General features: G+C 40.1%; 1 protein-coding gene across 5 annotated transcripts in view; it reads right to left on the reverse strand.

Annotated features, from left to right (window-relative positions):
- The window catches only part of SGMS1 (sphingomyelin synthase 1), a 282,263-nt gene that overhangs the window by 74,523 nt on the left and 180,318 nt on the right, over window positions 1-27,422 (reverse strand). Inside the window, exon 1 of one of the 5 annotated variants that reach the window (XM_045853988.1) lies at window positions 19,478-19,851. The exons of the other annotated variants lie outside the window; for them this stretch is intronic. The gene's annotated coding sequence lies outside the window, so the exon portion shown is untranslated. Of the gene's footprint in view, window positions 1-19,477; window positions 19,852-27,422 lie in introns of those variants that run through there. 5 annotated transcript variants of the gene reach the window in all.

A 27,422-nucleotide genomic window follows, 5' to 3' on the forward strand; every position in this document is an offset into this window, starting at 1 on the left:
AGATGTATTTCAGGAGGTCTATATTTCCTTATTTATAAGTGGCAGTAGTTCAGGAGTATATAAAGAGGAAGTAAAAACAAAAATCACAGCTGTGGCAGCAGAGATATTTTGGAACCAGATAGGAAGGAGCAGGTTAGCCTTAATGACTTGCCAAGCAAAAAGGTACACTAGATTTAAACCTCATCTGTGACTTTGGGATGAAGTCAGCTTCCTTGTGTATAAAAATAGGATACCACCACCTACTTCACAGGATTAAACAAGATAGTTACAAAGCAACTAGTGCAGTCCAGGCACACGGCAGGTGCTCAATACTTCATGGCTGCTTTAGTCGTCTACCTTCTCCCATCCAATCCCACCCTACCCCCCCCCCACCCGCCAATGGCATTACTTTTTACAATATCTTTCCTCCCTTGATTTAAGAACAAAAAGATTCTCCCCCCAAAGACTCCCCAAAGCCGCAGCTTAGGGGCAGTCTTATGAAGAAAGCTGTAGAGGGCGAGGTCTTGTTACTTTCAAGCTATGTCCTCCACCCCTCAGTACACTCTCAGGAGCTCTGAAAGTACAGGGCACTCAAAATGTGGTATCAGTTACTTGATTTATATTATTAAATTTACTCAAAATTAATGTAGAGTAAGAACAAAAGCAAAGAATAAAAAAAGCAGCCAGCTGATTCTCTTTACATCAATACTCCCAACTAGCTTTCTTGCAGCGTGTCATCTAAGACGCCTGATGTGGTGGCTAGATTTAGAGAGCCCAGCTGTACCCCCTGCAAAGAGCAGATGATTCCTGCTGAGGTGAAGAGTTCACCGCACATCTAGGTGGGAGCTCCCTCAGGGCAGGGCAGTCTGCAGGTACCCAGCAGGGCACAGGGGTGTGGTCCGTGTCTACTTACATCATCGCTCCTCAGTTCGAGAGAGGAGATGTTGAAGAGTACAAGAAAGATTAAATATAACTGACCTAATCTAGTTCTTAAATGAAAGGAGAAAGGCGAGAAGAGGGAATACCGCTAGTTTATTTTTAACAACATTCCAACTGCAAACACACCTAACCACAGTTCACTCCCCTTCCATGAAAGAAGAAAAATTTTTTTAAGTTCTGAAGAATGAAGTGTCTGGGTTTATTTAGATGTCTACATCTCTCCACCTCTGTGCAAATGAGCTATCTTTTTCTGGATAAGCATCAACTACTACACATTGCTTGGATTTTCCCCTTAGAAGACAAATAGGAGTTGAGAAAGCTGCCATTCCCATTTGCCAAAGATGATAACATGTGACAGCTTTTAACTTAAGCAACTATTCAGGTTTCAGAGGTATTCCAGATAAAGCAGTTATTTCCTCTAAAGAAAAGCTTTTCTCCTCCTCAGGTGTTAATTACTGGCTCCAAAAGAAGCCCTTAAGAACAACAAATGACTTATGGGGCTCTGAAGGGCTGATGGTGGCAGGATCTGCTTGGGGAGGAAGAGCGGCCTGTGAGAACTACGATGCTAAATCATTTCACTTCTCTTCAGTCCATGACTCAGGAATACCTTCTGCTTACTACACACATTTCAAAATGCTAAACACAGAGGTAACTAACTCCATCCCTGGACTTTGTGCTCTGGTGTGCTAATGAATGTTTTAGAATACAGTTAATATCATACTGCATATTTTTCTCATTAAAATATGAGAAAAGAGGCAGGATTGTTCTTTTCCTACTCTCTCTGATCTTCTTAAAAAGTAGAAGTCTTTGAAAAATACTATTTATTCACTTTAAATGACAATTAACAAGAAATATGTATGCACTTCAAATGGAAACCCCCCAAAGCGGATCATATGAAAAACCAGATTAACGGTTCTACAAAGGCAGGCAGTAGGCATCTAAAATACATGGAGGAACCATCAGATTTGGAAATATTAAACTGAAATTATGCTAAAATTTTAAATTACTAGCTTTTAATTCAAAATGGTTTATAAAAGCAATAAAATAGTAAACAAAAGTTAAAATACTTTAAAAGAACTTTTAATTATTTGAACACTACAGAGTTATTCAGGCCAAATAAACTGTACAACTGTTTGCAATATGAAGCTACCAGTGCCAGAACAGGTTTGGGATATCATTACTGTGGACTTTTTGGGATCGCTTCTCAAAGGCCAGGTTCCAGTCACTTCTTGCTGTGTTTGGTAGCACATCTGTAAAAACAGCATATATTCGGTTCTCAATTAAACCAAGAATCCCAGTTACTACCAAGCTACCACACCTGAAGAAATGAACTAACCCTGCTGAAAACCACCTAACAGTTCACTTTTGATATGACAAGCATTCCTGAGGAGGCCTCACAGGCACAGAGGCAGTCTGTCTTTGTGAGGGAAGGAAAATGTACGTGTTATTATTCAATGGCGCTGAGCCCCAGTATTTATAATGCACAGTTCTAGCTGAGAGTTTTATATGGGCCAAATTATTCAAATGAATAAGAAATATTATTCATGGATAGTGAATTCTTAACAGTGACAGGTTATCTGAAATGTCCAGAAAAGGCAAATCTATAGAGACAGAAAGTAGATTAGCGGCTGCCTCAGAATGGAGACGGGGATTAAAAGGGCAAGCCGGAACTTGTGAGAATGATGGAAATACTGAGACTGGTTTGTGGTGTATTCATAACTGGGTGACTTTGCTAAATATCTCTGAATCGTATACTTAAAAGAAGTGAATTTTATGGCATGAGAAGTATACCTCAATAAAGGTTGGTTGGTTTGTTTTTTAAGTGACATAGTGATCATTTGGACTTAGCATTTTGATTGGGACTGGGAAGAAGTAACTAAGTAAGAGTGTGTTCAAACCTTTAGTCTTGAGAATGTTCACCTCAGTTCCTTCTAGTAACCTGAATTTCAAAAGAGGGTTAATTAAATTATAGTACTTTCATACACTACAGTATATGCACCTATTATAAGCGATGCAGGGAAAATGTGACAGCAATCTAAATGTCCATTAATATAAGTAGTACATCAAAAGAAATGATGGTACAGCCGCCCTCTGAAATTAGGGCAGTCCATACTACACAGTCAATTAAAAATATGTTAGATTATACACAACACATACAGAAATGTGTCCAGGATACACTGAGGGAAGAGGCATCTAGCAGAACAATGCATATAGGGGAACATATGGGAGACATGTGTGGATCATCTACGTATGTACATGTGTTTGCATGAATACTTGGAAAGATAAATCCAAATTGTTCATAATGCTTAGCCCTTGGAAGTACAAAGGGAGAGGAAGAGTACATTCAACCAAAGTTCAAGGAAAATAATTGGAAGTATGTGCATCCAAGGGCTGAGGATAGTTGTCACTGGGTAGGTGGGATTTACACTTTTTTTTTAATCTTCTTTTAAACTGACTACTTTCGGAGAGGAAGGTTAGCATAGTGGTTAAGAGACTGTTTATCTGCTGTGAGATCTTGAGCAAACTGGTCAACCCCTCTGTGCTACAGCTATTTGCCTCTGTAAACTAAGAATAAGAACACCCACTTCATAGCCTGTGAGGATAAACTAAGTATATTACATACACAAGGCACTCAGAACAGAGTCTAGCACATACTACGTATTCCTTGTTAATGCTCAACAGCATGTATACCAGTACCTCATTAGTAAGAGGAAAACATGACCAGAGACTTTACTTTTGTGTGGGGGTGGGGGGGGAATAAAAACACGGGCACTGACAGACCCCAGGAATGTTCAATACCAGTAAGTGAGCAGAATGTATTAGGCACAAATCAAAGTCTGGACAGTTGTCGGAGCCTGATTTATGACCAACACTGAGGTAACCAACATCCCTGGGAGTCGCACCGAGGCCAGAGAGCACCTGAGCGGGAAGCTCCCAGGTGCCTCGGCTCCATGTGTTGTAACAGACTCATAAAGTGAGAGATAATTAGCGTGTGTGACCGGACCAATGGGCAGAGGACACCTGAAACATGAATGCTCCGATATATAAACACATGCCTAATAATTGACCTCAATGGGACTTGTGGCCTCATCTTGGGACATAACAATATAAACTAGGGTCAATTATCTGACACTTGAACTAGCAATTGGAAAAATCATTCATCATTGCATTCTAATAACACAAAGCAAATCCGCCATTGTGAAGAACAGGAAGTTCTGAAGCACCCCCATTTCCCACACCTTTGGGTGTCGGGGAACTTTAAACTGTAGTGGTCCTTAAGATCTTTTCCAATGGCCACCCTCTCACTCTGCACAGTACTGGAAACTCTTTCTTAAAGTAAGGACACTTATATTATAGAGTGATTACTATGTACCGAATTCATTTATCACTCTCAAAACTCCTTGAAGTAGATATTTTAATCTCTATGTTTACAAATCTAGACAACTGGGGCCCAGGGAGAGTACATTCCTGACTCGGGTCCACCCCTGAGTAGCAGCACCGAGAATCAAATGCAGAATCATCCATTCCCAATCTCTGCTTTCCCAAACACTATCAATCCTGTGGATTTCATTCTTAAAGTGCTCCCTACTTTTCATTTCAACTGCGAAGTATGTCCTTCAAAAGGCCTATCTATACACCATCAAAATTTAGAACACCTAACCGAAAATATCCCCTGAAAGCTCCTGAAATTTTCTTAAAGTATATTTTTTACAGTGGATACAGTTGTTATTAGCATTTTATTTTTCATTTCTTTGTTCCCCCAAAGCCAACTGACTTTTAACACAGTACTGAGGTCTCATCCACAGACTCGTCTCCATTGGGTAGAACAAACCACAGAAACCCCTGCTTTCAGAAACCAATTTTTCAAAGTAGATTCTATTGCCTTATTCATTTATCCTTCCATATAGAACGACAAAGACAAATTCAGCCTTGTTTTGTCAACTGGATTTATAAGCCAAAGCTAATCAGGCAAGGTGGTCCACAGTGGTACAAAACTATTATGCTAAAATCATTTGTGAAATTTCCTTTTGCGGAGCTAGACATTTTTTAAACATCTCCATTTATCTTTCATTTTGATATATCATTTAGAAAACTGTCATTACCAAACTATAATAAATTGGTCTGGTCACAAGACAAATTAAGGACATCGGTTATCAATTATTTCATCAGTCTGGACTGAAATGGCTGCTCAATAAGTGCCTTGACCATTCAAAACAGTAATGGCTGGTTCTCTGCTGTTCTGGTATCCAATTATTTTTGTACTGAATGCCACTGAACAGTAACAGAAGTCAAAGTTTAGCATTATCTTTCTCAAAATTAAATCTAATTTTTCCTGTTGTAGTCTTTCCTTTCAGTAATTTCAAATTACTGAATCAATTGCCTTCATAAAACTATAAAGAGATTAAACAAACCATTAGACATCTGATCTCGCATCAAATGACATCAAAAAGAGTCCATAATCCTATGAGAAATTCAAATTTACAGAAATTTTCAGGGAACAACAGTATATGTCAAACCATATTGCCATGTGTCAATAAGACACACATATAAATATAAATTATTTGAATTGTCAGAGAATCTTAAAATCTTCTCTCGAGATATTTATTTAAATAAAGAACTAGCCAACTATTTTCCTGGATTTAGGTTGAGTCACAGTTTATACAGTATGTAACAAGCTATTTAGTCAATTTTTGTTAAACCAGAATCACTTTAAATGTTTAAAGTAGAAGTTTAGTCCATGAAGAAATCTGGAGATAAATCCATTCTTGATCTAGTCATTATTTTAAAATTAGATTTTAAAATAAAATTTTACACAGTTTTAATAACATTCAACTCACAGTGGATAGATGTAATTATCTCTCACTGATCTGTCGAGAGCGATAACGAAGTAAACACAAAGAAAGAAAAGAGTCAACGAATTAACACCTGGCACCAGTGTACTGTTTCCACATCCACTATCCTATAAAATTTATTGTGAGGTGTATACTATACTATTATCTTAGAATTCACCCAGCTGTCCAGAAGCTAACTGAACAGGGGATTACGAAGAGAAAAAGTGAAAATGCTCTGGACTCTGCGGGTGCATTTGTCAGGTATGTACACATGTAGTTGACTGAAGCATTTCAAAGTGAGTCTTTTCAGTCACATTTTTGATTTCCCATCATTCTCCCTCCAGCACTTCTTGCTCTTCCTCGGCTCCATCTATTCATTCAACACACTGTATTTCACTCAGGTACAGTTCTAAGTGCTGGGGACACAGACATGAACATTCCTTGTAACTCAGTTACCTGGAATGATCTCACCAGGTAGCTAACTTCCAGTGTGTATAAATATGGCTGTTCATAAACTCACATGCTCTTAGAGGCCCATTAAAATGCTGAGGGCCTAGGCGAATGTAGAAGGGAAAGACATCAAGGTCTACTCCTCCTTCAAAGTAGAGTATTCTTGTTGCAGTAAGATGGGAAGGGGGTCTCCAGGGCTCTGAGACATACTGGGATCAGTGGGAATAAGTTTTTGTCTGAAATTATAACTACTTGATCTTAAAAACAGCAGAAAGTATGGCCAACTTTTCTCATACACCCTTCCTTTCATTTCTTTAAACACACACACAACATGTTTTATACCCCTTGCACCAAACAGAAACAATGTTGTTAATGGACATCAAAAGACTGGGGACAACATGGAAAAACTTATACAACACATATGAAATAGGACTGATTTCCCTAATTTAAAATGAGGTATATAAGTCAATAAAATAAAGACAAGTACCATATGATGAAGAACAAGAAAGAAGAGGAGGGGAAAGAGGAAGAAGAAAGTACAAAGTAAAACACAAAAAGAGGCAATTCGCAGAAAGAAATTCAAATGGCCAAAGAACCTGCAGGATCCCAAACCTGTAATTAAAGATAAGCAAGTATAAACAGAGATAACATTTTTACTTATCAGATGGGCAAAAACACTACAGCTTGGTGATCTGTGGTACTGGTAGGGGTGTGGGAAAGACACCACCCTGTTTTGTTTTGTTTCTTTTCATCAGTCTGCATAATCTTTCTAGAATACAACTGGATAATGTTTATCAGAGTTTAAGATGCTTTTATCCTCAAACCTAGCAATCTCACCATTAGGTCACCCACAGATATATATCAGCAAAATGTTTATACAAAACTATTTACAAATGGGGAGATTACTTTGGAAGCTATGTCTAACCACACCGCTGTCTACCTGAAATTAATATAATGTTGAATGCCAACTGTAATTGAAAAATAAAAAGGAAATGTTTTGAAGAGAAAAAAAGTAGTTACAAAAAGGCAGACATCAATAATTCCAAAAGCTGAACAAAATTCCTCTTCCCAAATATCTGCCGATTACTAAAATATTCAGAAAGAAGGCAAAGGTCAAGTCAGTTACGTCCATCCGTATAATGAAATCTCACACACATTAAAGTGAATAAGGAATGATGGGGGAACTCAAAAATTGTAGAATTTTAGTTTTAAGTAATAGTTAACAAGCTTAGTAGTTAATGTATGTAAAAAGCTAGTGTTTCAGGAACTGAAGGTAGGACCCGGCCTGACTCGAGGAGACTGCAAGCAGTCATGATGGTACCTGAGCACTGTGTGCGTTCCAGGGAGAGACATCCCGCTGCTGAGGACACAGGTGAGGACAAGGATGCCCAGGACAAGATAAAGAAGGATGCTAGGGAAATTGCAGGACTGCAGCTTTTATCTGATGAACCTCTTTCCTGAATTCCAAATCCCTTATCTATACTTTTTTCCTTTTACAGTTTTGAAAGGAAATGTAAGCTGGTCTTTTAGGGTATATAAACCTTAGGGTACATAAGCCATTTGGATTTCTTTCTGCAAAAAGCCTCTTCTTATGTTTTGCTTTGTACTTTCCTCTTCCTCTTTCACCTCCTTTCTTGTTCTTCATCATAGGGTTCTTGCCTTTACTATATTGACTTCTATACCTCATTTTAAATTAGGGAAATTAGTCCTATTTCATATGTGTTGTAAAAACAAGTTTTTCCATGTTGTCCCCAGTCTTCTGATGTCCATCTTCTCAGATCGATGGCCATCTGAATAAAGTGTCCATTAAGATTTGATCCCTGCCTCTACTTACTGGTTCTGGTGGTAACGGGCACCACAAACAGTTTTAGGAAGATTGGTGTATACTGACAGTTTAGACAGTTTTGGTGTGTACTGACAGGAAAAATCTCTAAAAATAATAGGAACAGTACATACTAAAACAAAAGGCTCCGGAAAATGTAATCCCTTTATTAAATAATACAAAAAGCAGAAGGCCAGACAGATGAAGATATGTACACCAAAGACACTGTTTTCCTGGAAGGAATCACAAGAAATGTTATAACAGTTATGGTACATTAACAATACGGAGGCTCTGACCTCTCTCTCTTTCTGTACCTTTGATACTGCTTGTATGTTACCCATGTACACGCAGTTTTAGTTTCTTCTCAATGTCATCACAGGTTGCCTGAATGTAAGACTAACGGCACTTATCTTCTCTCTCTTTATAGCGTTTTTCAACAAAATCTAATTTAAACATATTTAATGAGTTGATGACATTTTAGGGGCGTTCTAAAGGAGAAAAACAAAACAGAATAAGAAATGGAGTAGACAGACAAAATATCAGCGTGGCTTCAAGAACAAGGTGGAGTATTTTTCCTTTTTTTAATGTTTTAAACAAAAGGATAAATTATGCATTGTGTGGTAGCAGCGAGCAGGAGGCAACAAGGAAATCTTAGCAGTTCAAGGCTGTGGAATGTAGAAAACAACCTGGAGGAAAAATCTTTTAAAAACAATTCTGAAAGAACTATTCTTCCAAATTCACTAAAAAGCAGTTAAAAGTTGAAAAAACTCACCAAAACCAAATAAAATCATAGCCCTACAATGCATTATGAAATACTTGGGCAAATAGTTATAAAATCTAAAAGATAAAATGCCTAACTTTAATTACTTCACATGCAATTATAATTTTAGATTGTGCTAAATATCTCCACAGGCATTAAACAAAAAGCCTGGAATGTCATCTTGCTGGATGTCATTTCATAAATAGGGTTCCAATTCCTGATTATCCAGGTATTTATCTTAAGTTTAAGAGACAAACAATAAAAACGAAAATTCAAGAAACTTAATCTTCACTAGTACCTTAGGGATGAGTCACCCTATGGATACAGGTAATCAAACCATTCAATCTTAAAAGTCTGCGGGAAATGACAAAGTCCCACTGAGGGGAAAAATGTTCAAATCACCTAAGTATGCATGTGTAACGTACAACTGCCTGGTTGATGAAAGAGAAATAAAGGATAGGTGAAGAAGGGTGGGATTTTTCCTCCCTGTGCCAGTTATCGATTTACTGCCTCTCAGATGCAAATTCACCCTTGACTACCTGATCTGCAAAAATAGACCTGGCCCCTTAAATTTTTTTTTTCACTTGCAGTCTGGCATGAGGCTAAGTTTTGTCAGCAGAAGACACTGGGAAGACACTGCAGGAGGAAGGAGTTGTGGCTGCTGGTTTTCTGCCCTCCCCCCCTCCGGCACGGGCAGGCTCCTGCAGCAAGTGCAACTTGTCCAGCTCCCGTCAGTGGTTTTGTAGTGGAGTGCCTCCAGTCAGAGAGCCCCCTTCAACGGCCTTCCCTGGCATCCCAAGGGGAGTGGTGGGTTTTCCGCAACTTCTGGAGGGTGGATTTTTAGCAAGTTCCACGGGCCTGGCACTACAATTTCTCTGCCATAGAGCGGGTCACAGGAAAGAAACATATTTCATACAAATGCTAAATGATGGATGAAAACTGCTTGATTCTGCGTACCTGAAGAGGGGGTGGCTTTGGGAGTTTGCCTTATACACAAGGTGCTCAGCTAGAACGGTCTCAGCTGTGCCAGTCTTAAAAGCCTGTTGGCCCACAAATCACCCCTTCTTGTCCCTAACTCTGCTCTGCATTATCACAGGGAACCAACTTACTTGGAGGCTCTGGCAGAAGACTGGAGAGCACAAGAAACAGGGAAACTGCTGGGAGCATCTCTCATCTTCCCCTGGGCTGACATCTCAATCTCCTTGGTGGCTTCTGCTCCTATCTGCCCTGACCTCCAATAAGAGCCTCCTCCACTTGTCCCTCTAGCCAGAGGCTAGTAGTGACTCCCTTTTGTGGCTAACCTCTAGGTATTAATCAATGTGCCCCGTGGGACTCCCTGCCACACCATGGGGAGGAAGTAACTTCATGAAATTCCCTTTTCTACTACTCAGGCCCTGACTAACCAGTCATAACACAAAAGCGGCACACACACATGTGCTGATGACTACTGCGGCTATTCTCACAATCTGTCATGCTCGAGTCTGAAGTTTAAATTTGAGGAAACCTAAAATTTTCCAGTAATTTGCCTTCATTTGGCCTAAAAGTGCCAAAGTTAAACCCTCGAAATGTTCTGGTTTATACGGGAATTCCTGGAAAATGTATTCAATGTCTTAACATCTATTATATTTTTAAAGCTAAATCATCTTTCCCAAATGAGATGATGGAAATGCCCAGCATGGCAGCCACTGGGTACTTGTGGCTACGGAACACTTGAATGTGGTTAGTGTGACTAAGAAATAGAACCTTTAATCTTATTAAGAAGTGTAATTTAATTTAATTTAATTTAAATATCTGGCTGTGGCTAGTGACTACCGGGTTGGACAACAGAGGTGCAGCCCGCGATCACCCACTGTGGGAAGGACTGCTGCCACTGGTGGTGTCTCCGTGTGCTGTGGTGGGGAACGGCGGGCGGTGGAGGGGAGCACTGCAGAAGCATTAGCCCTTCTACTTCTCCTATTCAGTTTAAAACTGTAACAACCCCTAGCCTACCTGACCCCTGCCCACGCAGACATACAATTTATGCAGATAAATTTGTTAACACATTCTCAGAAAATAAAAGGCCTTGGGACACAGTAGCCTGAGAATGAAGAGGTGTGGAGGAAATGATGGTGGCTGAGGAGAGGCAGAGACCCCGTAAGGGGCGAGGAACTCTCTGGGGAAAGAGCTAACAGTAGAATCCTTGCTTTGGTTCCTTCTTCTTCAACCGAGTAGAGAGAGTCCCCTGCTTCTGCCCTAGGAACTGTCGCAGCCCCCTCCTTACTCTCTTCCCAAGAGGATTCACCTCAAGTCTGCCTGGGACTATGAGTGAGCACACGACTGACTCCCAGCCATGTGGTGGGAGGCACTCACTGCTGAAACTGTGCAAGACCTTCGCTTTCATCCACACTGACGATGACTAGTTTCTGGGCTAGAAACATTTAATTTCACATCTCTGACCTTTACATGGACATAATGAAAGTAAATGACATTAGACACCCGATTCTCCTGAGAATTTTGTTCCTAGAAGTAAATGCTAAGGATTTAAAAAGGTGACTCACCCATCAGTTAGTTCACCCAAAGCTGGACTAACTGATAATTATCAAACAATTGCTCAGCCAGACAAAAACCACTAGCCACAGTAGATCAATGCAGAATATCATTTCAATACATCAGTGGGAACATATGAATATTAACAGGACAGTCTTATATGAATATAGTTTAAAAGCACCATAGCTTCTGACCTCAAAGGACCCAAAGACTTGGGCGTATTATTCTGAGAACCGAAGAAAAGTATACTTTATAAATCTACAATAATCTTAGCAATCAAAACCCCAGTGTAAAAATCCCACAATGAAATTTTGGCTATGGACTGCTTTGACTGGGAACTTTTGTAGTTGTTTGGTAATTTATGCATTTAAATGAGAATTATAGGATTTGCTAACTAGCAAAGGAGGAATTAGTGAACCTTGTAATTGTAACTATAATAATGCATTCTAGTTTGTTTTACTCATATTTACATGAATCACTCACAGAATAAAACACTACATTTCCAGCTTGATTAAGCACTCAGTGACACTCATTTTTCTTCTCAACATTTTCTCAATACAAAAAAAGATACTAGCATTACGGTCATCACACTCTTACGGTACAGTCAAATCGAAAAGACAGCGCTGGGAAAGCTAGCTGGTTCGTGCTGGTAGATAGATGTACACAGTCCAAGACTGGCCCTTCATCTCAGATATTCACAAACGTGAGGATCAGCAGAGGGTTCATGCTAACCGTGGAGACATTAAAGTAGAAATGCCGATATACTACGCTGTTGTGAGAAAAATAACCCGCCAGGCAGACCGGACCCTGGTATCTGCTGACCATGTGTCTCCCACAGCATGATTACACAAGGAGCCCAAGTTACAACCAGAAGGGTACGTGCTGGCTGGAAATACATGTTGTGGCTCCACACCATGCTGTGAGGTTCAGGTGAGCTCAGTGGTGCTCAGTGACGAGAGCAAAGCCATACTCTAACTCAGGTCTGAAACCTCACGGTTTGGTTTCAAAGCCCACAGGGAGCCCCCCCACAGGGCTAAGATCCACACGGAGACCCGTTCACGCTATGCTAGGGGCTGGGCACCATCTCCTGCAGGCAGGCTGGGCTGACCTCGCCAACGTGGTCTCCTGCCCCAGACTCCAAATTCCACTCTGTAAATTCCTCTTGAAACAAATTCCCTTTCAGTCTAACATGTTAGCGCCTTTAACCAAGTTGTAATTCTACACCAGACACTATTTAATCTTTACTTATTTTGTCTATCTTTGCTGTGGTCCACTCATCACACGTATTTTATAGTTTCTTTTGGAATCTGACTTTTTTCCCAAGTCAGAAAGAGAAAGGGATCTACCTGTCGACCCTCACATACAGTACACACGTCACACTTGCAGTAGAGACCAGTAATTCCCCAGGGAAAGCGGGGGAACCTCTTAAAAAAACTACCCCCATAACCTGTATCTAAAGAAGTATATTAAAGGATTCATGAAATACTAAGCTGAAACTCTTTAAAACATACAAGCTAACAGACTTATGAAATGAGTAATCAGGTATATTGTTCTACTCTACGTTGACATTTTAAATCTATTTCTTCTATGTCTAAGATGTGTGTGGGCCTTTTGGTGAGAAACCAGTTTCAAAACGCAAAGAAATCTATCTTTAGATTTGTTGATTCAGTACAAGTCTAGAATTTGAGAATTTTGGTCCAAAATACCACAGAATTTCACCAAGCTGATGTCCAGGAACCTAGCAAATAATCAGCCTTCAAAAATACTTTCAACATTTTCAGAAGCTCACAGACTTTTCTAGTCTCACCCCCATCTGAGAAATCAGTGACGGGGATACACCTCAAGTGGATCTCTCAGGTTTCAAGAATTGCGGTCACCGGCACCATCTAAGATTGTAATTTGTCTATGACATCTCTTTTTGTTTATTATTAACCTGACTTTGGCTTGGTTTGAATATAAAATTCTTGCCTTCTGACTCCATAGAGGTATGTAATTTTGTGTATCCAGTTCAGGATTCTCATCAGAATCACTAAATTTTTGTCAACATCGCCTAGCCTGCAACCTGGGGGCAGCTTGAGACCGTGAGTCTGGAACATCAGCTTTTATTTCTGTACAATCGGGAGAGCTCAGTGAGTTTGAAGGTTACAGTAACGATGGCCTCCGAGCACTAACAGGGATCAGTCTGTGTTATCAAGTTCTTAGAAGTATGATTTGATCCACAAATTATTAATATTTCCATTCAATGTGCCACCTAAGCTATGACTACTGCACTTCACCTTGGGGCTGCCACTGCCCTAGTGGTGTGAGAGAGCCATAAAGTCTCCCCACTGCTCCAAGAGGAAAGACTTTCAGATGCCCACAGAGGCAAGCTGCTGGGAGTAAGGGTATAACACCTGCTCCATTGAGGGCTCAAGTTGCGTATTTACGTGTGATTTAAACAACTCAGTTCAAATGCCATATGGACCTAGAGAAAGAAAATTAAGAGTAACCTTCCTTTAAAAAATCACTAACTTCAATTCTCCCACCTGAGTTAAGAGTCTCTCCCTAATAAGCCAGGGAGCTTTCATGGCTGGGTCTCTTACTGGTACAGAAACAAAGCAGACAGCAGTGAGTTGTGCATACTCGCATATTTCTATCTAAGCCCTACAGTTAAAAAAAAAAATCACACTCTTAAGTTAAATACATTAACTTCCACCTGATGTGATGGATATGCTACATACTGCTATCAGCTACCAGAGCGGTGACAAAACACTGGGACTCATGACTGGCCTCCAGACTCCTACTTCCACAGGTACTACATGCGTGGAGGTGACGGGAAGCATGAACACATGAAAGCTTTGCTGCATCTTTTAGAGGGAGGCTGAGAGGGTACCAGAAATTGGGGGTATTGTGAAGTTGACACATGTACATATGCTTTGGCTAGATTGTTGCTTATTTACATCTTAAGATTGGAAAATATGTTAAGAAACCATAATATCAGTATCAATCATAAAACAAACAAAAAAAATAAAGCAAATTACAATACTTAAAAACAAACATTTTAAGTTTTTGTAGTGGAGCAGTTCACAAACATAGGTTATGCTCTCGGCTAGTTTGAGGCTAATGTGAAGTAGATGATTCTTGTTCTCCATGCCGCTCACCTCTCCCTCCACAGCACCCCCACCCCACAACTTCCCACCCCCAGTAAGTGCTTCTTGCTTCAGTGTTTATTATGGTTCTTCCCTACAAGGCCAAAATGACACTCCCAAAGATATCTCCCTCTCCTAAATTCTGAAGACAAGAAGTCTTTCTGTTTTTCATCTTGTAACTACCAAAAATCTAATTTCTTTGCTCATCCTCTTTCCAAATCTTACATTTTAATAAGCACCACTCGATCCTTTAACCAAAAAAGGAAAGCTAACTTATTTTATTTGTATTTATTGTCTTTTTAGGGAGAGAAGGAAGGAGGGAGGAAGAGGAGAAGGTGGATACAGGAGAGGGAAGGGAGGGTGAGAGGAGAGAGAGAGAAACATTGATTTGCTGCTTGATTTATTGATGCATTCATTTGTTGCTTCTCATATGTGCCCTGACTAGGGATCAAACCCACAACTTTGGTGTAACTGGAGGATGCGCTAATCAACCAAGTGACCCAGCCAGGGCAGGAAGTTAATTTGAAAAACAATGGCTTAACATTATGCCTAAAGACAATGCCATAAGATTTACATACCTACCTTGTTTATTCCTGTAAACTCTATGACAGAGGTTGGGTTTTCACAGGTAAAGAGACTTGCACCAAATCTCACAGCAGGTTAAATCAATAGGGCTGAGACTCAACCACAGGCTTATCTGACTCAAACCACTGTAGCATGTTTCTCCATGGAGTGAAGTAAATATTATTCTACTGTGCTTCTGCTGCTGCTAAAATGTATATGCTGTATATATCTGCAGACTTAAAAATACATTAACTCTCAAAGGTCCTTCCGCAAATATACCCTTAAAGCTACTTTATGGTATCACCAAAGCAAAGATTAATATTCAAATTTCACACAAACAAAAACACATATATTGAAGAGTTAAGCCAGGGGTTCTCAACCTCAGCACCACAGACACTTGGACAGGAGAATTCTTTGTGGCGGCTGCTGTCCTATGCACTGTGGGGTGTTAGCAGCATCTCTGGCCTCTACTCACCAAGCATCAGCAGTGTGCCTCCCTACCCCAGTTGCGTCGATCAAAAATTTGTCTGGACACTACCAAATGTCCTTTCAGGGCTAACATCACACCCTGTGAAGAACTGAGTTAAACTAATTGCCAAAGATCACACAAATGGTTAAAGATTGTACTAATGTCTGAAAGGAGATCTTCTAAATCCTAGCTGAGTGGAGATTTCTCTCACACCAAGCTATAGCTCCTTAAGAGAAAGAACTTGTTAGACTGGGTGAGACGTATGGAATTCAGAACGTGACCACTTCACTTTATAAACACTGTCTCTCAACTTTTACACTAAGGTAGACATCCCTAGGGTCTTCAGCCACCATTCAAACAGTTTCTAGACCCTCTCTAAAACCTGATTGCCCCATTCGGGACACGTACTTAAACACAAACCCAGATAGATGCACAGTATTGCCTCAGGTAGTAAAAGGAGCAGCAACAAAACACTAACACCCAACACACACGATTCACTGTCGGGCTCTGTTTTTAAGCACTTCACGTGGATTATTTAATTTAGTTCTTCAACATTTTCAAACAGCCCACAAGGTTGGTATTATTATCTGCATTTTATGAAGGAAGAGACTAAGGCACAGAACACACAGCTTATCCAAGGTCAGGCTCCGACGTCCCTGTTCTTAACCACTTATCCAAAGTGCTTCAAAGAACTGTGAAATTATCAACTGCTGGCTCTAAATACTCCATCTCTATAATGTCTGAGTTCTTCCCCCAGCTGTATCAAGTGACCTCCTCAAGGCACCTTGCTCAAGTCTGACATCACTCTACTGTCATCTCTCCTTGAGTATGACAAGGTATAAACCCACTTATCCTTTTTGCTGTCCACCCCACATTCGTCCACCTTGAGTAAAGAACACAAAGCACATTGTTAAATGTTTTGCAGAAGCAGACATGTCAGATCTATAGCAATGTTGATATACTTGTCCAGTAACTATCAAAAAAGAAATGAGGTTAATTGGAGATGAGGGATGCTAAATACTGATCATCAACATGCTTTCTAAGTGATCCCCATCTGTCTTTTCAAAAACATAATTTGCAATTCTGCTAGACACCAACATAAGCTATGAATCTGAAGTTCCTGGAATTTACCATCTCCCCTACTTTTGAAAATCAAGTCGTCCGGCACACTTCCTCCCTCCCATGATTTTCACGAGATTAACCCCAAGTGGTTTTATCATCATACTGGCATGTTCTTTCAACATCCTCAAGAACTCAAGGCACTTAAAGCAGCTCGGATTGAGAGAGGCTTAAGGAGGAGGCCAAGGCACCCTTGCTGTGCTTGGGAAGGTGGGTGAGTGTTCCGTGTGAAAAAGGTGGTGAGAATGACGAGGTGGGGGTGTGAGCAATACCCAGTCCTGGAACACATGGTCTTCCGAGAAGGGGGCATTGTTCACGATGACATCACAACAGATGACCCGGCAGATGGACTCCACACTGGCTGTGCCCGGTGAGGCACACTGAGACTTTCCCACTTCCATCTACCAAGACAAGCTTTAGTGCTCATGGAGTGCGTCTTTGACGACCTCACCATTCTAAACAAACAGATCCAATGCTAACCAACATGCTAACAGAAATTTTACACATTTCACATAGCATATAAAAGACTGCAGGTGCGCATTCACACACAGAGAACTCAACCACTGGAAGCTCATGGACCCAGTGGCGTGGTTTTATGAGCAAAGAATGCCTGACGTGCACTTTTCAAGGAGCAGGAAGAACATGCACATCCAGAGCTAAAAGGGCTTCCGGAAAAAAAGGAGGAGAAAGTCACTCCAAATCAGCAGCTATGAGGCAGCCACATGTATTAACAAGGTTCAACCAAGAACAGGGCTGGCTTAGTTAATATTTGAACACCACCGGCTTCCAGAGTAAATGCCTTATTCCTTGAACTTTGACATTCTGGTACTGGGGCAATGAGGAACTTTTAAGATCACTTCAAAATCTGAATTGAACCAAAAACCTTCTCTGGATTATTTCACACAGAAAAGTTGACACTATTTTTTTAGGAGCAATTGGAGCCACATGGGGAAAATTACAAAGCTTAAATGCTAACTTCTAGTGTAAACTAAATTAACTAGCTGTGAAATCTGGAGCAGATTATGTAACCTCTCCAAGTCTGTCTCTTGAACTATAAGACAGAGACAATAATAAAATACCTCTACTCTCAGCATTATTGTGAAAGTTAAATGAGGCAGTGGATGCAAAGCATCTCAGTGCCTGATAAAAGCAGGCTCTTTAAATGTTTGTTTCTGTTACACTCCATTAGGGCTAAACTTGATTTTAGTCATCTTAGAGTGCAGGTGGCAAATACAAGGCCTGCAGGCTGAATCTGGCCCTCTACCTTGTTTTGTCCAGCCCAGCACCTTGCTTCCACCCGGCAGCAGCACCGGGCTCTCTTTTAACTGTTAAGGAGTAGTTACATTTATATAGTCCTAAAATTACATTCGGCCCTTTGAAGGCAACCTCAAGGCTGATGTGCCCCCCCGGTGAAAATGAGTTTGACACCCCTGAATCTCTTAAATGAGTTAAGAGATTCAGTAAAATATTTCCCCATTCTTACCACCTGAGGGGGCTTTCGAACTACCCCAGTGGAAATAAGGCCATTTCTCTCAACATCACAAGCTGTTTCTCAAAAGAAATGTGATCTCAAGTTGTTACCTCTCACATAGAGGTACTTAATTAGTTAAACTCAAAGCAACTGAATTTAACAATTAGCCTATGAACTTGGAAAGTGCTGTTAGTTCAACATGTAAATAATTAAAAATTCTAACACATTATTTTAATTATTCCATTTAGAAGTGATCAATTTCTACAGAAGTTCCTTTCACAGATCCAAAAAAGCCAGTTGCAAAGAACGTTTTCTTTCTGTTCCATAGCCTGTTATATTCGTAATTTCATGAGTCAGTTTACAATTTTCCTGTCATTCTTTATGCTACTGGGACGTCTTCCACCTGCCTTCCCAAGACAGATAGTGCTTCTGACGGTGACGTACGTCTGCTGCACTGTGTATGTCTTCAGAACCAGAATAATCACAGGATTCTGCTTCTCCTGTCCCCTACCTCCTCATCCTCTTGCAAGAAAATAATTTAGTTGTAGCATACAAATCTCTATGCACTGCTGACTAATTTCTTACATAAAAAGCAGATTTTTTAAAAGACACTCACTGACTTTATTTCTACATAAATTTAAAAGTGATATAATTCAACAGGCTTAAGAGTGGAATGGGAATAAGCCTTAAATCTGTCCATTCCCATTGTGGTACAACTTGAGTAACAACTCCAGATAGCAAACACAAATACGAAAAATAAAAATAAAAAAGCAAATGTCATGCACCCTGAGTTCTCAGTGTATTTATTTCCACAAATTCCACAGGAGCAATTACCTGGCCACAATAAATAGAAAGCGTAGCTGTAGAGTAAACATGTTCATTCCACAACACGGAGCACGTGCGTCCTTCTGGCACTGAGCACAGATCTCTCAGCAGGAATTGGCTGAAGGACCTTATATTTTATTTAGTACTGAGACTGGAGTTTGAGAAAGTGAACATTTCCCCAAAACTTAGTAACAAACTGTAAATACAATCCCACTCCCTCAAAAACCTCCATTAGCAAAGCCTGGTAACTCCAAACTGAAACCACCGCCTGATCCTTGGCTCCCAAAAGCACCCCACAAAATCTGAAGCACCGAGGCAGCCTACCTATACGTTGACCCACTGTTACAGCAACTACACTGTGAACGCTCCGTTGTCAATAGCTATCGCCAATTTTATCTGAGATCCAGTACAAACTGAATCCCTTTACTTCGCCATAGCACAAGGAATGGCAACAACTGCGTTAGTGGGCGTTGTCTGCAAGGCAAGAAGGTCTGCCTCCCTCTACTTTTAACCAGGTCCCACCGTCTGCCAATGCTACACCGCCTGCCCCACACAGTAATGAACCACAGCATCAGAGACGAAGCTACACTTACGGTCTCTCCTCGGTGGAGGCAAAGTTTCGGGAAAGTTCGTGGTGCACTAAGTTTGCGCGGCTCGGACGTGCGATGGGTGCACGAAGCCTGCCTGCCGGCGCGCAGGAAGAGAGGCGAAGGCGATCAGTGGCGCGCCAGCCAGGGACCCAGCTCCTGGAACGCGCCCGGCCCGTGCCTCCGCCGGCCCGGCCACGGCCTGCCGGGCGGGCTCGCAACAAACGCCGCCGGAGTTGGAGAGCCCTGCCTCCGGCGGGCGGGTCCTCTCTGAGGGATAGCTGTGATCAGAGACACGGAGTCCAACCCCTGAGGCTCCAGCAGAGAGGTCACGGGTGTAGCAGGACAGCAGAAGTTTTTGGAATGCTGGGCGTGGCCCTCTAACAGCAAAAAAGAAATGAGTCAGCCCGTGCAATCCTAACCAATAAGCGAGTTCAGTTGGTTAAGGCGGAACTTTCCTTTCTTGATTTATATCGGGCTTAGACATCTTTTTATCCAGCCTTTTTTTTCTTTTAAATTTCAGCCACTAGCAACTTCAAGAAAATGTATATGGTCTTTTTAAACTCTTATAAAACAAGGGTTAAGGTGGTTATGATAGACACCTGAACAAGGGATGTACGTTAATTTCTGTTCCTTAGTAAAGTTTTTGAGTTAGGCAGCATGCAGGATGTAATGTGGATGGTAGCATCAGGGCTCCAAGCAGATTTGGATCTGACCTCTGACACTGTATGGCTTGGGGCAGGATAATTACGTGCAATGAGTGGGATAAAATGCTCACCTAACAGCGTTTGACGTACAGATGATAGATAATAGGCAGTAATCCATGCAAAGAATTTGGCACAGAGCTTGGCATAAAGTAGGCACTTAAACAATACTGTCTTGTCCCTCTGAGTTCTGTATCAGAATACCCAAATTTGTGGACAAACTGCCCCATAATTTTTCTATTACTCTTTTCAATGTTAAAATATCCAAGGAATTTTAGAGCTGAAATAGTTCTTTGGTGTTGAATGGTCTGAATCCCTTATTTAAGTGGTGAAAAACTGAAGAACCTTTTCACCAAAAGGTTTAGGATTCTTGGATTTGGTGTTCTTAATTATATAATAGAAATTTGATTAGCAATAAAACAAAGGGCTTAAAATTGGAATGATTTTATTTATGCCACAAGTAAAACAACTTTTAAAAAAAGTAAGAGTGATTTTGGAAATCACTCTTTTTCTCCGGGTCATTGTGCCCTAAATGTTATTTTGGAATACAAATATTTAAAAGAAACTTTATGTAGTTGGGAATTGGCAAATTTTAGGAAACTATAGAACTGCTAAGTCCTGAGGACCAATTAAGAAATAAGTTGATTACCATTGAAGGTAGGGAGTTTTTACGGAGGAAGAATTTTTAAGTTACAAATTAAACCTTCTTGGCTTTGGGGAAGATCCCCTGCATTTAACTTTCTCACATTTATTTAGAACCAGTCATGCTATAGGCCAAGATTTCTTTAAAATACTCAGCCAAATATAGGATTTACAGTGAGATCAAGGGATCTAAAATGCTATTTTTTCTGATGTATCAGTAAATAAGTTCTTCCATTCAATGGGTTATCTTTTTATTTTGTTGATGGTTTTCTTTGCTGTGCAAACACTTTTTAATGTGACGTAGTCCCATTTGTTTATTTATTTCTTTTGTTTACCTTGCCTGAGGAGATATATCAGAAAAAATATTGCTATGAGCAATGTCCAAGATTTTTACTGCCTATGTTTTCTTTTAGGCTTTTTATGGATTTCAGTCTAACATTTAAGTTTTTATAATCCATTTTGAATTTATTCTCGTGTGTGGAGTCAGAAGGTGGTTTAGCTTCATTTTTCTGCACAGATCTGTCTAATTTTCCCAGAACCATTTATTGAAAAAACTATCTTTACCCCATTCATTGTATGTGCTTGCTTCCTATGTCAAATATTAATTGTTATAAAGTTGTGGGTTTATTTCTGGGCTCTCTATTCTGTTCCATTATCTATCTGTCTGTTTTTATATCTGATAAGGGGTTAATATCCAAAATTTATAAAGTACTTATAAAATTGAATCCCCCCCCAAAACAAACAATCCAATTTAAAATGGGCAAAAGGCCTAAATAGGCTATACTCCAAAGAGGACACACAGATGGCCAACAGACATATGAAAAGATGCTCAATGTCACTAATGATCAGAGAAATGCAAATTAAAACCACAATGAGATATCATCTCACACCTGTCAGAATGGCTATCATCAACAAACCAACAAACAACAAGTGCTGGCGAGGATGTGGAGAAAAGGGAATCCTCATGCACTATTTTGTAGGAATGCGGATTGGTGTAGCCACTAGGGAAAGCAGTATGGAGTTGCCTCAAAAAATTAAAATGGATCTGCCTTATGACTCAGAGATTCCTTTCTGGGAGTTTATCCAAAGAAACCCAAAACACTAATTTGAAAGAATATAAGCACCCCTATGTTCATAGTAGTATTATTTACAATTGCCAAGATATAGAAGCAGCTCAAGTGTCCACCAGAAGATGTGTGGACAAAACAGCTATGGTACATTTACACAGTGGGAGACTACTTAGCTGTAAAAAAGAAGAAAATTTTATCCTTTGTAACAGCATGGATGGACCTGGAGAACATTCTGCTAAGTGAAATAGGTCAGTCAGAGAAAGTCAGATACCATATGACTTCACTCATATGTGGAATCTAATGAACAAACAACTAACAAGCAAAATAGAGACAGACTCATAGATAGAGAGCAGGCTGACAGCTCTGAGCGGGGGAGGTTGGAAGGTGGAGGAATGGAACAAAAAAGATAAAGGACTCATGAACACGGACAACCGTGTGGTGATGGTAGGGACGAGGGGGTGGGTGGAGTTGGGAGAAGGTATGAGGGGGATAAATGATAATGGAAATAAAATAGAATTCTTAAAAAGATAAATAAATAAATAAATAAATAAATAAATAAATAAAATGCTATTTTTCCCTCCAAAGCATCATGGGAGACTAGGAAGAACTGCAGCAGGAGCAGAGAGCTCCTGGCCCGATCCCAGCTCTGCCAGTGGGTGGTCAGGTATGCAGCCCTAGGCAAGTTGCTTCATCTCTCTCTGAAGACCCCTAAGAGTTCTTCTACTTGGAAGGCCAAATTATGGTCAAAAAGGGCCAGCTCTAAGGTATAGGTCAGGAAATATAGTCAATATTATCATAATAACTATATATGGTTCCAGGTGGGTGCTAGACTTACCAGACTGATCACTTCATTTGGTATATAAATGTCTAATCACTATGTTGTACACCTGAAACTAATATGATATTGTATGTCAAATGTAACTAAAAGATATCAAGTTAGAGAAAATACTCTACAAAAAGATTTTAAAAATAAATTTTAAAAAGGGTAGGCACAAGATAAGCCTATAACTTAACATTACCCATAGCAACAGACATTGAGTTGGTCCTATATCTTAGACGATACAAAGCTGATAAATCTCTCTTGACTCTCATACTCCTCATGAAGGTAATCTTATTGTTTCAGACAGTCTAAGTTAAGTTCTGGAATCATCTGAGCTCCTTCCCTCTCTCTTGACAATTCACTATCAACAGGTATGACGGCGGCTTCCTAGTGTGTTTCACCTCTGGACCATTTTTTCTGTTCCTGGTTCAGGCACTCATCCCCTCACACCAGGGTCCCAACAGTGCGTGTCTGCTAACTGTTGTCCTCACTCTGTGCTCCTGGCACAGCGTCACCATCACGAGACATGTCAAAGTCCAGCATGCCATCATGTCATGAACCTTTCCTCTCTCTAGCAGTTACACAACCTAGTTTCACAGTAGAGATCAAAACGAAAGCATCTGCTTTACAGGCAACTTTCCTCAAACATTCCTGTAAGTAAATGTGTATTTTTAAGCACATCAATAATCTGCTTACAAAACTATTACAATTGATTATATTGTAGTAGCCAAACTGATTACACAAAAAACAGCAGCTCTCTTATATGAGAAGACTATATATATAAAACCTATGTGTATATGAACAACTCAATAAATTTCATAACACTACATTCTGAGAAATGCAATTGTATGTGTATATGCAGCCATAGATACACTGGGATAGATGAAAGAGAAAGAGAAATCTAGCACCTACAGGAAAGAGAGAAAACCTCATTGGTGTCTGTTTTCTGGAATCCAGTCAAGGCTTAACACTCACAGACTGGGTGCTCCATTAAGGAAGAAGGACAGTTTTGTAAATATGTTCACTAACCAATCATAACTCAAAGCACTTAAAAGATGTTTACAATAATTCTTATCCCTTGAATGTAAGGGTGCAATTAACAACATTTTAGAACATCCTCACAATAGAAAAAGGATAACAGTTTTTAGGATCTCTTGGTTGCCTGAAGTTAAAATGCAAAGTAAAATACAAAGACTGTCATTCTACAATTTTAAAGAAGTGACAGTTAGTTCACAGGCTCAATGATGCTTAGTGATTCAAAAGTTGAACTTCACCTTTCCAAAACCCACCTTTTACTTAAAAAACCTTCTGCAAAATAAGCCACCCAGTCCACTTGTTGTTTCCCTAAAGCAGCGGGCACATTACCAACCCCCACACCTGAGCCCACACAGTGCCCTCTGTGGGACGACCTTCCCTCACTCCCCTTACTGGTTGTCACCTTCCAGAACCCTCAGACCCTTACTTTTCCTGAAACCCTTCTCACTGGCTCACGCCCTGGGGAACTCTCTGCTTCTCCAAATGCCTACAGGCCTTTTCTTTGTACCTCCACCTCAAAACTGACTTATAGAGCCTTAGGACCTTACTTCTTTTTGAGATTGCTGAACTTTCTTTCTCACCAGATGACAAAAATCCATCTGAGGCCTTGTATCTCCCCAGGATCTAGTAGATTCTGAATAAATAGTCATTGTTGATATAATAGTATTTAAGTTATATAACAATCACAAAAGAGGAAGTAAAATTTTCCTTTTGACTGTGACACATGAAGAATAAACAAATATTATAGCAGTTCAAACCAGCCAGCAAGCAGAATGCAAATGGCAGATGCGTTTCTTTGCTCTTTATGACATGTTCCGACAATACAGAATGCTACTACCAAAAATGCAAATCTGATACTTCCTAAAGGGAAGTAAAGTTTACAAGTGTGTTGTCACATAAAATCTCAGCTCCCCAAACACTAACCCAGTAAAGAAAAGAGAAGCATTAAGTCATTCTATCTTCCCTTTCATGTAAGGAACACAAATGTACATATTTGATAGTCTTGACAAAGATGTTTCTATTCTTCCTTAAACAGAAACATCTCTTTCAATGTACATGGTATAGCCATGGATACCCACTTGATTATTTACAAGTGCTCCCAACCATAAATGGTAGCAAAGGGCACTTCTTTAAGGCCACTTATAACTACTAGAAACATCTTAAGTATCCATTGTTTACATGGTTTAAAATCAAAAGTTATATGATATTTGCCTTAGAGCAAGCCTCTGTCAAAAGACTTATAAACATACACACAGTCACTAGCATCCTGTGATTAGTGCTAATACATGCTTTATGTGTACTTTATGAGATGGGAGTAAATGCTACCACTGTTCTCAAAAAGCTCTGCCATAAATCAATTATCCTACTGTGCAATTATATATATTATAATTGCCCATGACAAAGACATTGACTTCTTAAATATTCCCAGTATAAACACCAAATGAATTAGTCAGCATTATTCTTTAACTTGCAGGTTAACAGATATGGCACTTGAAGCAACACCAGTGAAAGCCAGGTGGGACGATTGGACTCTAAATAACCCAGCAACAGGGAAGCCCCCGCTGGGCTCTAGGGTCAGCTGAAAGCGAACTCCATCAGGACAAGACAGCATTTTTGCTTCCACAGTTGGGCTTCATTCTTCCTTCCTGAACTCTGCCTTCTTACATTTAACTCCTTGCCATGCCACAAAGAGGGACTATTTGACAGTTATAATCTTCAAAATTCTCAACAAAAAAAAATCACACTCTTCCAGCTTGGGGTCAGGCACCCACCCCAGTGGCCACGATCCCACGCTGGGCTGCTGTGCACTAGAACTAATAGCTGGACTGGCAGGAAAAACAGTACGTTCTCCAGAGGGCGAGTCGGTGCCCCAGAAGTGGGAAGGAGGGCTGGTTCGCCTGCCCATAAATACTGCCACTAATCAGGAAACCCATCTTATATCTACTGTGAAAGCTTATCTAAGCAGTCTTAACCCTGGTAATAAATTGCTTTCTAAAAGTTCACTTTTTAGAGTCTTAAGTGAATGATCTCTTGTGTGGCACTTAAAATGCACTTTGTGAGAGACGAAATGTAGAGACGGGTTTCTCTGGCCACTCTTTAAAGGCCTACTAAACTCATGACTTATCTGAAGTATAATGTTAATAATATTTCTAATGTTATACTCAAACACCATTCATAACATTGTTCCAATAGGAAAATGTATTTGAAATCCCACCCACCTAGAACAGAAAAAAGATGCTCAATGTGATCCATTTACTCTGTATCTAGTGGTGACAGTGGCTTGCATGGTGCACACATTAGTTTACATTTAATTTGTACACAACACAGCAAGACAGGTGTTAAAAACTGCACTCTACCCATTAGGAAACTGGGAGTCAACAAGGTTTTGGTGCCTGAATGCAATTGTCAAGATCAGTCAAAGCCAGATTCAAAGCCATGTATGTTTGACCCCAAGGCTGTAACTATTATGCCCACTATGGCAGCCAGGTAGGAGTGGAGTTACACTTGAGGGGGCAGAGAGCTCGTGTTTCAGCCTCTGCAAATGTCGAGACTGCTGTGCAGAGAACTGGTGGGCAGTCACAGTCTCCAGTCAGGTACTAACTTTCTGTATCTTCTTGAGAAGGGACTTCTCTGTGGCAGAACAAAAGAATATATTTCTCAGCAAGCCTTAAACTCTACTGATGCTTCTCGTAGCATACATGAAGATCATTTGAAAAATCAAGGGTCTCTAAATAGCATCTTCAGTAAAAGTTTTTTGCCCTATTGAATAAAGAAGGCACTACCTATGAAAATACCTTTCTAAGGTGTTACAAAGAAAATCACTAATGCGAAAATAACTGACTCGCGTGACTCCATTCTGCCAGCGTAAATGTAGTTGATGCATTTAACCTCATTCACTACGTTTTACACTTAAAAACATTTTTGCTTATGCAGTATTTAATACACATGAGAAAATATATTCACCATATCTGTCAGGAAAAATAACTTTAAATTCAATAGTTATGAACTCACCACCCAACCTGAAAAGCAACCTGAAAAGTCACGGTAGCTCTGAGTGCTCTTCCTGACTGAGGCTGCAACCATTTCTTCCTGTGCATGCTGGACAAAAAAGTCTGAAAGTCCTTGGTTCAAGATGGGACTTTATAATAAATTAATCCTGTGCCTTTTGAAATGAAAGTGAATATGTAGTCAGAAGTAACAAGATAGAAAACAGCTGAATTCATAAAGGAAGGGAGCAGTTTCGTTATTGTCTTAACCTAGAAACTGCTCATCAGACCTCGAGGAGCTTTGGTTTCACTCGTGGTCCGAAGCCAGAACCAGCCACTAGGAATATAAAGTTGGGTTAAATCTCCTTAACACCTGTCAGATTATGAGGCACATGACCTGGCATATGACAGCTGAACTCCAACTTGTTCCAAATTGAGGTAAGGCATTACTAAGCCAAGATAAACTGGTTCTCCCACACATAGCCTAAACACGTCAGACACCATAAAAAAAAAAAAAAAGGAAAGGAAAGGAGAACTCTAACAATAAACGCCAATTCATGTATCATGAAGAAAAGAACCAATAACATCAGGGGGAAAAAATCAAATAAAACAGTCAGTAATTTACTAAGAGTTTAATTTTGTTATAATAGTGTGTTAAGCAATTTATATTATGGGGGAAAAGTTAAGATATGT

Source organism: Phyllostomus hastatus, unplaced genomic scaffold (genome assembly GCF_019186645.2).
Source record: "Phyllostomus hastatus isolate PE091 unplaced genomic scaffold, TTU_PhHast_1.1 phas_scaffold_1066, whole genome shotgun sequence".
NCBI lineage: Eukaryota > Metazoa > Chordata > Mammalia > Chiroptera > Phyllostomidae > Phyllostomus > Phyllostomus hastatus.